Source organism: Tenrec ecaudatus, chromosome 2, assembly GCF_050624435.1.
Source record: "Tenrec ecaudatus isolate mTenEca1 chromosome 2, mTenEca1.hap1, whole genome shotgun sequence".
Lineage (NCBI taxonomy): Eukaryota > Metazoa > Chordata > Mammalia > Afrosoricida > Tenrecidae > Tenrec > Tenrec ecaudatus.
In genome coordinates, this window is record NC_134531.1 from 300,352,380 (window position 1) to 300,365,265 (window position 12,886).

Here is a 12,886-nt window from a genome sequence, read left to right on the forward strand (position 1 = left end):
CGTTTGCCAATTAGTTCTACACGACACAGATGTAGCATTTGCTTATTTCCCCCTAACTTTTGAGGGCTAAAGAATTTCCTGGACATTCAAAAAGAAAAAAACTCTTAAAAAAAACTCCAACGAAGAAATGGTATAACTAGTTTTGTGAACAAGACATGAGTGAAGAAAAACCTTTATCAATAGGTTGGAATGAGTTCCAATGACATTTAGTGGAAAATCATTTTCTTTGGTTGATCCTGTTCTCAGGATACTTTTTTTCACTCCAGTGAGCCATATTTGATCTGTAGCAAACAACAACAACAGATTTCTTCCAAGATATGTTTACTGTTTCCTATCATTCATGGAAAACAAAATAAGAGAATAGAAAAATGAGAAGTGTAACATGGTAGGAAATTCAACTATTGTAGTCATGAGCTAAATCTCAATCGTGCAAGTGATTTTTTAGTGAAAATTATTTAAATGCATACTAATAAGATAAAAGAGCCCAGAAAGCAATAAAAATCACATTCTAATTCTTAAACATGTAACATAGTGATAATTGACAGTGATATTTGCTATATATTAACCAAGTTCCTTCACATTTACACTAAAAACAGGAAGAATCATAGAAAAAGATTTGTAAAATTTGAGAAAGAAAACTTTGTTTTGACAAGAAATTGTCTATGCATCAAAATTATTAAAAATAATTTGACTAAATTGGCAGAAAACAACATTTTAAATAAAACCTGTCATTCAGTTAATTTGAAAAATAATTTTAAACACAATGTGTGTCATGAAAATAATCTGAAGCATTTCCATTTTACCAAATACACAATTTCATGATAAATTCAACTTCTGATATATTGTTTCTACAAAATTGGTATAAATGAGAAGTTATGCCAGATAACATACTCTCCCCACCACCATGGTTTCTCTGCAAACTCAAATTAGTGAAATGCCAGTTAATGAAATAAATGAAAAAGTTATAGGTAGGCTAGTATTTCTATATGAATTCCATCAACAAAACAATTTAGGAATAAGCAAATTAGTAAATGTGTTGAAAATCAGCTTGACAGGACAATTTTACAAAATTTATTTACTTGGAAGATGAAGTCAAATTTTTCTCAAAATAACTTAATTTAATGATTTAAAATACTAATAATTTTTAAAGACTCTAATTTCATAAAGATATAGGAATTCCCACCACACAAATAAAACTAACAAAATTGGAAGTGCAGAAAATCACATTTTACACAATAAAAACCATGGAGAACACAGGCTTTCTGGTATCCTATCTGAGTAGATTCCTGGATACATACTTTGTCATAAATGGCTCTGTAGATTCTCTTACAGAAATTCTTGCTATGAAGAGTGTCAAATCAGTTTTTCTAGCTCAAACAGAGAGAAAGCTATAATTTTTTTCAGAATAGTTTCAAGGAAGAGCACTAAATGCTCTACAATTAACACTAAAATAAGACAGCCTAGAAACACATGGAGAATGAAGGGTTCTAAGCAGGTTTCCTGAATATCATTAATTATAGAGACTAAGCTTTGATCGGACAGATTTAGAAGCCTGTATTTTGTTAATATTTCATCAAGACAATATTTTGATACAGAAAACAAACTTTGGTAAAACTAAGTGCAATAAACTATGGGAATTGATCTAGTAGGTATTTTTATTTTCTGTTTTCTTTTAATCCAAACTGTGCAACTAGGAATTCTTTAATAATAAAAGAATGCACCTTAGTCGATAGAGGAGCCCTAGGGGTCTAGCAGTTACTCCCTGGACTGCAATCCAATGGTCGTCACTTGGAAATGTCAGAGACCACGGGAGAAAGTCTGGGCTTTTGACTCCTGTAAAGGGTGAAGTCTCGGACCCACTGTGGGGGTCACGATGAGTCAGCATGGACTCAATGGCCATGAGGGTTTGGGGGTTGGTTTGTTCTGGTTAGTATATCTACTCAAAGCATACACAGCTTTGTTGAACTTTTCTTTGGTTCTGCTAAGTGTTAACATGTATTTCCTTTTCTTTTTCTGGAAGCCAAATGCCTTTGATGATCCTGAAATGCTAATATTATACTAAAACATAAATTTACATATCTACATATATCTTTGCTTCTTTCAGCCATTTCAGCTATCGGTGGCATCGCTAGTAATCTGAATTTGGAAAGAGACATGCAATCAGATTTTCAGGTTCTGTTCCAAAGTTTTACATTGGCTACACTATCTTTCTTAGTTATTTAAGGGTTCACTTTTTCCTAAATTCAACATAGAGGATAAATAATGTATAGAATACATTTGCTTAATCTTATAGAAAGTAAATTAAAATTGGAAAAAAGGTTGAACAGCAAAATTTACAGTTTGAATATTATTTTCTAGACAATAGCTATCATCTCTTTTTATTTTTAGTTAATTACCATGCAACCGAAAAACCAAATTCATTACCATTTCCACCTGCCTCTGTGGGTTTCTGAGACTGTCAGTCTACATGAGAATATAGGCCTAGTCTTTCTCCTGCACTAAGTTGTTGGCCAGGCACGGAAAATTTCAATATCCTTTATTTCTATATGTGTAAATGACCATACTATTTCTCTTGCTCTGTTATTTGTGATACTTAACTTCTAGTAATAATTATCAATATTCAAGAAATAATATTTTTTCTAAATGAAAACATGGCGTGCATTATGCATTGGCCGTTTGTTCTGCCTACTCATGATCTGACTCATCAACCCAAATCCAAGTTCACTGCTATCTCAAGTATGACTAATTGTGAACTTATAGGACATTGTGAGCTGCCCCTTTAGGTTTCTGAGACTTAAATCTTTAGAGTGCTAGACCACCTCCTGTTTTTCCTTCAGAGGGGTTACAGAGTTTGGAACTACTGACCTTGTGGTTAGCAGGATATAGGATTGTTACAATTAATATAATTTTGGAGTTCATTAGGAAAAAAATTCATAAGTAAAATCACCTTAACTAAAATATGTAGTTGTTGACAATTATTTATTTGAGCATCTCATGTATTAAATTAATCCATAAACATTGCTGGTTTTCCTACTATGTGCCAGTCGTTGATGTAGAACTTGATGAAATATGTACTTTCAATATTTAATAATACAGTGGGAAAATCAACAAATATACACAATGTTACAGGTGACACAATTGGGTGCACTGACTCAGATCCAGTTGCTGGACGCCCGTCTAGTGGGAAAAATGTGTACTATGAAATCTTTGCGCAACCAAGCTTATTTCCATTTTTTGGGGGGGTGGGAGGGTAAACCACTCATAATTCTTTTAATTTGCCTGATATTTAAGGAAACAGAAGGTAATCTGGAACTGTGTGATTAAGGTATTCAGGCACATTCAATGACCTATGCAATTTTGCATAAAGGTGCAAAATTATAAATGCAGACCCGGCAACAGCAACTACATTGATGTAATTGGCATGTAGTGGAGGTCTAAGGTGTTTGCATGGGCTGAAATAGAATGGTACAGAGAGGCAGATGATTCAAGTGTTACATTTGACACTAAAAAGCTTGGCCTTCATCGCTTAAAATATGACATGGTCTTCTGTTTATACTGCAGCGTAAGATACTTATGGCGGTGGCATATCTCTAGATTGATGATTGTCTTTGTGGTTTATAAAACAGGTTTATTGGCACACAATCTATGCATCATGCAGTTCAATAGTCCATCTTCAAGAAGAATTGTACAATCATTGCCACTATCAATTTTAGAATATTTTATTTTGTACTCATTGTAATTAGCTCCCAATCTCCACACAACCTCCCCTAATGCCAAGAAACTATTCATCCAGATTTACCTACCCTGGATTTCAAATACAGAAAAACATACCCAAACAACAACAAAAACAAAAACTAATAACAATCACATAGTAAAACAGGAACATCTCAATAGAAAATATTTAAAACTAGAACAAATTTCAAATTGCTCAAAAGGTAAATAAAATGGTAAAATGTTAATATTTAACTTAACTGCATCTTCAATAATCCACTTTCCAATGGTCTTCTTAGCTTTTAAGTTTCCTGATGTTTGCATGGAAGTGTCGTTCTAAGGCTAAAATAAGGTTGATCATATTTGTTATGTGCTTTAAGTACAAATTAGACTGGTGAGCTTAAATAAAGTATACAAATACTACAAAATAGTTAATAAATAACCTTATAAACCTAGAGTGCATGGTAAAATTATACCTTTAAAGTAAGTGAAAATAAAATAAAATGTATATCACATTTTATTTTTGATATTTTAGTGTGGCTGCTAGAAAGGCTAAATTTCATTTTATTTTTAATCATTTTATTGGGGGCTCTTAAAGCACTTATCACAATTCATAAATCCATCCATTGTGTCAAGCACATTTGTACATATGTTGCCATCATCATTTTCCAAACTCTTTCTACTTGAGCCGTTGGTATCAGCTTACTCCCCCCTCTTCATCCTCCGTTCCTCTTGAACCTTAGATAATTTATAAATTATTACTTTTTTATGTCTTACATCAAAAGTCTAATTTTTTAGGAGGTTTGCACTATATTCCTATGGATAAAAGTGCACCTAAGTATACAATTAGAGACAGATTTTCTAAGTCACATATAAATCTGTATCTCCATTTTCAAAAGAAAATGTCAAGTGATTTTCCAAAGTTGTCATAAAAATTTATACTCTCACCAGCAGGAACTGAGAGTTTAAACATTTTCAACAGCCTTTTCTGTAGTTTTGAATTTCAAACTTGCTAATTTTTCTTAAGTGTATGCATAATCTAATTCAATATATTTACCTGATCACTGTGATTTTGAATTACTTTTCATATAAATGTTGGTTTATATGCATCTTGTAAGAAATATTCTATGAACAATCTATCATATTGCATATCAATAAAATATATCATATAAACTTCCAAATGCAAGATTCTATATAGACTTCCAATTTTGATTTACAGTTATATTTTTAAGAATAAATATCTGGTTATCTCCATAAATATTTGTCACAACAGTTCATCAAAAATATTGGAAATTTAATATATTGTCACTATGATATTCAGAGTTATATTTTTTAGATCCTACATTGGACCAGACATGTACTGCAGTCTAGAGAAGGATACTGGAAACAAGGTGCTAAGCTTTTACTGTTTAAATAAGAATGCTAATCTTTCTAGCGATACCAGTGTAATGAGTGAGTTCCTCTCCATTGGCAGAGCTTGAAAATATAGCATATACATCCACAGTTCTATTTCATCCGTCTCCAGGCTTTAGAGACTGGGAGCAGATGGTTGCTGCAGAGCTTGTTTTATAGCAAATCTTTTTTTCTCCAAGTGCTAGATATATTATGAGAAAAACAAAGCAATTTGGATATATTTACAATAGAAAGAAATGCTTACAATTTAAAACTGGCAGCAAATTACCCTTCACACCCATCATAAATTCAATTTATTGAAATTCACCTTTTGATTGCTTTCAGACTTTTATAATCTCAAACTGAACAACACACTTAATCTATGGGTAGAATTGTTTGTAAAAGAAAGGTAAATCCAGTCACAAATTATTTGCTCAGAATCTTATATTCAGTCTTGTGCCACCTAGTATAGTTTTTCGGCAAAAACATTATTCAAGGTACACTTTTCCTTCATATTTATATTAGAAAAATACCAAAGACTAGAAAAAAGAACATTCAATAAGAAAGTCTGAGACAATTCCCAAAGTTATTTCAACATGCTTAACTGAAACGTGGCCAATGAGCTAAAGTTTCACAAATACAGTGAAATGTGTTCATTTATTTATACAGTTGCCTTAAAAATTTAGTAAATGTAAATATTTAAAAATATTTACTGTTCTTCAATCTTAGTCTATATCACTTACAACATTTCTCTTGTTAATTATTAAAAGATTTTAACTCTGACATGGACTATTATGAATACTTGCATTTATAAGTTGTTAAGTTATGTCTGCCACAATGTAACTAAAATTATAAATTCTGCTGATCACTTTACAGATAAAAATGCTTTTAACCTAAAAATATGTGTTTCACACATTAGAAATTCAATAATGTCTGTAAATCAATGAACACATTTATGGTAAAATTAAAACATACAGTAAGGAAACCAGAGTATGCTTAACAATCTAGAAAATATTATATTATGAAGGTATGTAAACTATACAGCTACAAAATCATACTTAATAGACAGAAATATCAAAACATGAAACTATTTTTTATTGATATATCTTCTTTCTGGGTCTATACACTCTGAACATAGTGCTTCCATATCACTTATATTTTCCTTAAGTAATGTTTAGTCTTTGACTTATATCACATAATATGGAAGTTTTATCATGCTCAAGTTGACTCAAATTATGTTTCTTTTAAATTTTATTTAAGTTCATGAAACAAAAAGAAACCTGAAGGGGAAATATCAGGGATAGAGGGTGAATGGGGTAGGGTTTCCAAACAGAATTCTCCATACCATCCTTAATGTGCTTGAAGAACGGGCAAGTACATTGCTGTGATGTATTAAAAACAAACAAACAAACAAAAGAAACCTAAAACAAAACCTCATCACAGCTCTCTTAACCTTTTTCTCACCAAAGCACTTTATAATAAGCTCCCAGAATCACCCTATGTACCTTTATAAGTTCTTTTGAAATCAGTCCTCCAGGACCTACTGAAAACATCTCATTTATTCATATCAAGAGAGTCAACAAAGAAACTACAGATTAGGAAAAATATTTTAATAATATATCATATAAATGGCTAATCTCCAAAATCTATAGAAAGGTACAACATCTTAATAAGAAAAATACAAATAATCTGATTAAAAATTGGCACAAGATATGGATAGACAATTTACCAAAGATTGCATACAGGCAACCAACAACCATACTAGAGATAAAAATTAAAACAACAATAAGATATTATATCACACTGGATAATTTTGGCAATATTCAATAAAACAGAAAATAACCACGTCTGGAAGGGATGTGCAGAGATAAAGACAGTTTTCTGTTGCTTATGGGACTGTCAAATTTAAAAACCATATCAAAATCAGTATAGCAGTCCCTTACACAAATGCAAAGCCAAGCATTTTATGATCTAGCATTTTCTCTATTGTGAATATGCCACAAAGAAAGAACTAATGTAACATGCTGGGGCATATGTAAGTCGTTCATTGCAGCAATTTCTACAATAGCAAAAGTATGGATACAACCCAAAACTCCAGCTCTAGAGGAATGGATAAATATGCTCTCATACATTCATACTATGGAATTTTATGCATAATTGAAAAACAATTATAGCTCTCTTAAACACCACAAAATATGAACAGAAATAGAGTACATCCTCCTTAGCAAACTTAGTCAATCTTACAAAGATAAATATTTGATATCACCATTGTTGTAAGGAAAAACAAAGAAGCAGAATCATGGTTTATACTCCAATAAATAAGACTTTGATGACTATAAGAAGGCCAGGAATAAGGCGAGAAGATCGAAGGGGGAGGGATGAAGGAAGACATGTAAAAGAATATTAAGAGTTTAACGAGATAGTATTGTTGATTTCATTTTGAGTTGGACTGTGTTATAGATTTTATATAATGTTTTATATCTATAAAAGAACATTATGTATATATAATATTTCTTTTGAAAGACAGCTCAGATTCTTTATACCTCATCCCTAAATAGTGGTTTGTATGCCTAAAAAAAAGGAGGGAAAAGTTTGAAATGAACGTGAAGTCTTGATGACAAAAAAATTCATCGCAAAATCTAACAAAGGCAATTATTCCCTTGTGATCTGCACTGAAGTGTAATTACTGAGCATGGCTCTTCTCTCCACAGTGTTTGTCATTCCAGCAAATACTGAGTAGTAGCAGATAAATGTTGTTGTTGTTGTTCAGTGGCATTCAGTTGGTTCTGTCAGAGAGTTACGTTATGCACAACAGAACACTACCGCATCCTGCCCCAGCCTCATCATTGTTCCTCTGCTTGAGCCCACTCTTGCAGCCATTGTGTCAATCCATCTCATAAAGGGTCTCTATGCCCATTTACTTCTCCAAACATGACATTCTTCAGTGACTGGTGCCTCCTGACATGGTCAAAGTATGTAAGGCAAGTCTTGCCATCCTAGCCTCTAAGGATGACAATGGCCTTACTTCATCCAAGACAAATCAGTTTCTCTTTGTAGCCATCCATGGTACTTTTAGTATTCTTTTTGAGCACCACAATTCTAACGCATCCATTATTCTTTGGTCTTCTTTGTTCAATATCCAATTTTCACATGCATATGAGGCAAATGAAAATACCATGGCTTGGATCAGGCATACCTTAATCTTCAAAGTAACATCCTGTTTTCAATGTATTAAAGGGGTTTTGTGATTAGAGTTTCTTAATTCAAATCATTTTTTGATCTCTTGCCTGCTGCTTCCAGGTGTGTGAAACTATTATAGAGAGGATGGGTCAGTTTTGGAATCACTAGTTATAAAATGAACCATTCCAGAAGCAGGAAGAGAGGATCTGAGAACCAGAAGAAGGAGGAATCATGTGCATTCATGATTCCATGAGTCAGCAGAAAATACAAGAAGGGAGCATGCTTTTACAAACTGTTCAGTGGAGATCTTGGCCTGACAACAGCTGGCAGCAAGCAAGCTCATGTATTCTTTTTTCTTGCTCTTCTTTGTCTTTCCCTTACTTATTTTTCTCTGTATTATATATGTATGTGTGTGTGCATGTGTGTGTATCCATGTATGTGTGATATATATACCGTAAATAAAATTTTCAAGTTTTCTTCCTTTTTTTCTTATCCCACCTATTAGGATGCACTGCATAGCCATTCCTGTACCTCCTGAACCTCCACTCACTGAGAAAGAATCTCTACCCACTGCTGTATTCACTGATCATAAAGAGAGCAGCTAACACCAGTCTCAACTACTCAATGGTATCATACAAACAGAAAACTGCACACAAGTTATCATTCTTTATCATACTGTTAGGTCGGTTGACTAGAGAAACAAATACAAACCCTCATATATTTAAGAGAAAGCTTCATATTCAAAAGTAACTATATATCATGAAAACATTCCAGCCCAGTCCATATCAAGTCCATAAGTTCAATATTTGTCCATCAATCCCTTTTCAAACTCATGGAGACACATGCAATGATGCAAAATGCATCATGATCACAGGCTGTTGGGCTCAAAATATTGTGGATCCAATGGTGGTGGGTGCATCTCCATTGCTCATACAGGTCTTAGTGTGACTCTGGCACCACTCCAAGCATGGCTCTTCAACAGGAGGGTGATGGAGAGAAAGAGAGAGAAAGAGAGAGAGGAAGTTCCTAGGATCCCTCTTCTGAGAAAGTCATGCCCACGAGAAGGCATCATCAGGTTGTGACCTGATTGGCAGACTAACTTCCACCCCTCCACTCTTTTTTTTTTTTTAATATGGAATGCTTCACGAATTTGCGTGTCATCCTTGTGCAGGGGCCATGTTAATCTTCTCTGTATCGTTCCAATTTTAGTATATGTGCTGCTGAAGCGAACACCACCCCTCCACTCTTACACTTTCAAGTTGACACGAGTGTATGTAACTACTACTACCTGGAAATACGTCATGAGTGCCTAAGAACATAAAAACTTTCAATTATCGATTAAATACAAATACAACACCACATTGCCTGAGATACAACAGGCAATTTCAGTTCACATATAGAAATATGACAAAGTGACCAAAATACAGAAACCATCAACCCTTCTGAGGTAGACATGGCATTTGGATTACCTAATAATACATTTAATATATATATTTGTGGGCATATTTTATCCTTTATCAAACCAGGATATTTACACATATGTACTGATGTATTTGGCAACAATATATAGGGTCCAAAAGGATGAAAACTTAGAAATACAAAACACATTGAGAGAATGAATCATGGGGCCTGGGAAATGAGAATCATAGTCTCTGGGACTTCAAGGTCAACTGGCATAGCATAGTCTACAAAGACAGTATTCTACATTCTACAACTTGTGGTGACTATGTACTTAAAAACTTGTGAGCAGCCGTCTAAGTTGTTACCATTGGTCTCCCTCTACTGTACAACCGAAGAATGAGGAAAATAAACGACACATAGGAGCAACTTAGTCCAAAGGACCAATGGACCAATGAACATCTGTCTCCACCACCCTGAGAACTGAGTTAGGATAGAGACAACTACCAAAACCTCCTTTTCTGAAATAAATCACATTCACAGGTCCTGTATAACATATGAGGCAAATGTGGAACAAAACGGAAAATCATAAGAGAGATCAAGCTTATTGGTTAAATAAAGACTAGCGGATCCCATGAGACTGTGGCCCTAGTCAACCTCCACTTGTGAGACTGAAATCACTCCGATGAATCCATTTTCAGAGAACAATATACAAGTCAATAGTGAGAACAATATCCCTGGTGAGATCCGCACACTTTCAAATAATCAACCATTTGAGTTTAAAAGAGTAGCATTTACCGCAGGACAGAGTTCAAGAAGGTTAGCAAAGAAAGAGGAACGAAAACAAGAAATAAATGAATAAAGGGGAAGCAGTGTTACATTGTGGGGCTTGAAATAAATGAGATGAAACAGTATGTGACTGAATTGTTGATCTTCACAAAAAATCTCCACCCAATTAACAAAAGAGTTTTGAAAAGGAGAGGTAAAGAAGTCTGCAATATAGTAACAATATCGCTCTATGATATGGGGGGAAGGAAATAGTGATATGCTCTTTTGTTTTTGGCAGCAAGTGGTGAAGATTTGGTATAATGCATTCTATGCAAAGGAATGAATGGACACAAAAATTCCGACCAGACTATTTCTCAGTAATCATGTAAGGAACTAGAATGACCTTCACATACACAGTGGTGCAATGGTATAAGCCAGATTTTCACACATGTGTAAGCAGGGCAATGGTAAAATTCATGTTTTCAAAAAGATTTTTCAAAACATAACTACTAAAAAAATCAAAGGACACTACAGTTAAACAGATTCCAGAAGTAGGGCATTCAGATGAAAACCATCTGTAATTTTAAAAAGTAGCAAAACAAATCCTAACAGCAGAATTACACAATATGACCTAGAGTTTATGCAAGTGCTTTTCTGGACCATTGTTCCTTTGAATTTACTCATACACTTCTCATTATATGCATTCCAGACTGTTCTAAAATATATAATAAATAGGAAATTATCATAATGCTTTTCCACGTAGCTCTGGTTATTTTAGTTACAAATCAATGGAGTTATTTAGAAAACTGCTTTTCCACAACTATTAGGGTCCAGTTTTGTTATTAAACAATGCCCTATCATGAAGCCATTCCTTGAGTTTAGTCAGGTAGTTGCCACCGAGGTTCAGGAACTAGAAAACGCATTGTCTACTATAGCGTTGAAAATGAGCGCCTCGGGTTGAAGACACACAAAATATGACCACGGAAGATCTGCCTCTTCAAAAGAGAGTTGACCTTGATAGTGTGGATGGAGAACAATTTATGCCAGCTTCATTTGATGGTGAAATGTGACTCAAAACGAGAAGAAACAGCAGCAAGTGTCTATCAATAATTGGGATGTGAAACGTGTGACTCCACTGAGCCACTTCTGTGTCCTGGTGACACTGCAGGACAGAGTAGAATGGTCCCTTTGGCTTTCCTAGATCATTAATCCTTATAGGATCAAAAAGGCTCATCATTTTGCTGCAGTGATGAGAGGGTTGATCATTTGACTTTGTCATTACCAGCTGAATGCATAGCCCAGTATGCCATCTGGGTTCCTTGTATGCAGTATGAATCTAGTAAAGTTCCATTCATCAAAATGAAATGAAATACATAAAAATTCATATACTAGATAAATAAAATAAAATGGCCACTGTGAATTGGGTAATGACATTATTTACTACATTGCCAATGACCAATTGAGAAGGAATGGTGTAGCATTAATCAATAAAATTAACAATTTGTGTGGAAAAAAATAAACAAACTCACAGCATTCAAGTTGATTGCAGCTCATAGATCTTCTATAGGAGAGCATTGAAATGCTCTGGTGGGTTTCTGACCCTGTAACCCTTTATGGGAGGAGACCTCAACTGTCTCTCATGCGGTGGTGCTTTTGACCTGTTGACCTTTGGGTAACCCATAGGTTAATATTTAGAAGCCGATAAAGAAAACTAGTTAATAAAACTATAATCCAAATTTATGCATCAAGTGCTAAAAATAATGATGAAGAAATTAATGAATTCTCTCCATTTCTGCTGTATGAAATTAATTAAAATACAGTAAGAATATATTGATTGCAATGCAAAAGTAGAAACAGGTCATTTCTGGTGAATGCTGGTGATAGCAATACAAAAGCAAGAAACAAAATGTTGTGTGCTTCCCAGGATACCAGGGGTTAACTCCAAAAATCCGGGATTGTAGTGGGTTGAGGGCAGCTTTCATAGTACATATATTCCAGCTAGGCAAACATCTAGGTCAATTGATGACAAATCTCATTCTGGATGTCTGTCAACTTCCCGAACTGATAAAAAATGTCAATCTATTCTTTTTTTTTTTTTACATCCATCTATTCTTAGTATATTTGAAGTTCATTCCACCAGGTAAGACTGTTAGTCAAGCTTTCAGTTTAGAAGTTCTGAAAAGACTAAATGTTTGACACAATGGACCTGAATTGTGGCAGATGAGGGACTGGTTTTGCCACCACAACAATTCACGTGCTCAAGCAGTCATGTCAGTGCACCAACTCTTTGCAAAAGACAGCATGCCTCTCCTGTCCCATGCACTTTATTTACCTGACCTTGCTCCGTGCAACTTCTTTTTGTTTCTGCAAATGGAGAGGGACATGAAAGGACAGTGATTTGACAATGTAGAAGAGGTGAATTGAAAAATGATGGAGG

The 12,886-nt window shown here is 34.2% G+C and overlaps 1 non-coding gene across 1 annotated transcript; it reads right to left on the bottom strand.

Annotated features, from left to right (window-relative positions):
* Window positions 1-9,409: 9,409 nt before the first annotated feature.
* Window positions 9,410-9,516, bottom strand: LOC142441946 (U6 spliceosomal RNA). Its single transcript, XR_012783223.1, has one exon. It is a non-coding gene; the product is annotated as a U6 spliceosomal RNA (small nuclear RNA).
* Window positions 9,517-12,886: the final 3,370 nt, after the last annotated feature.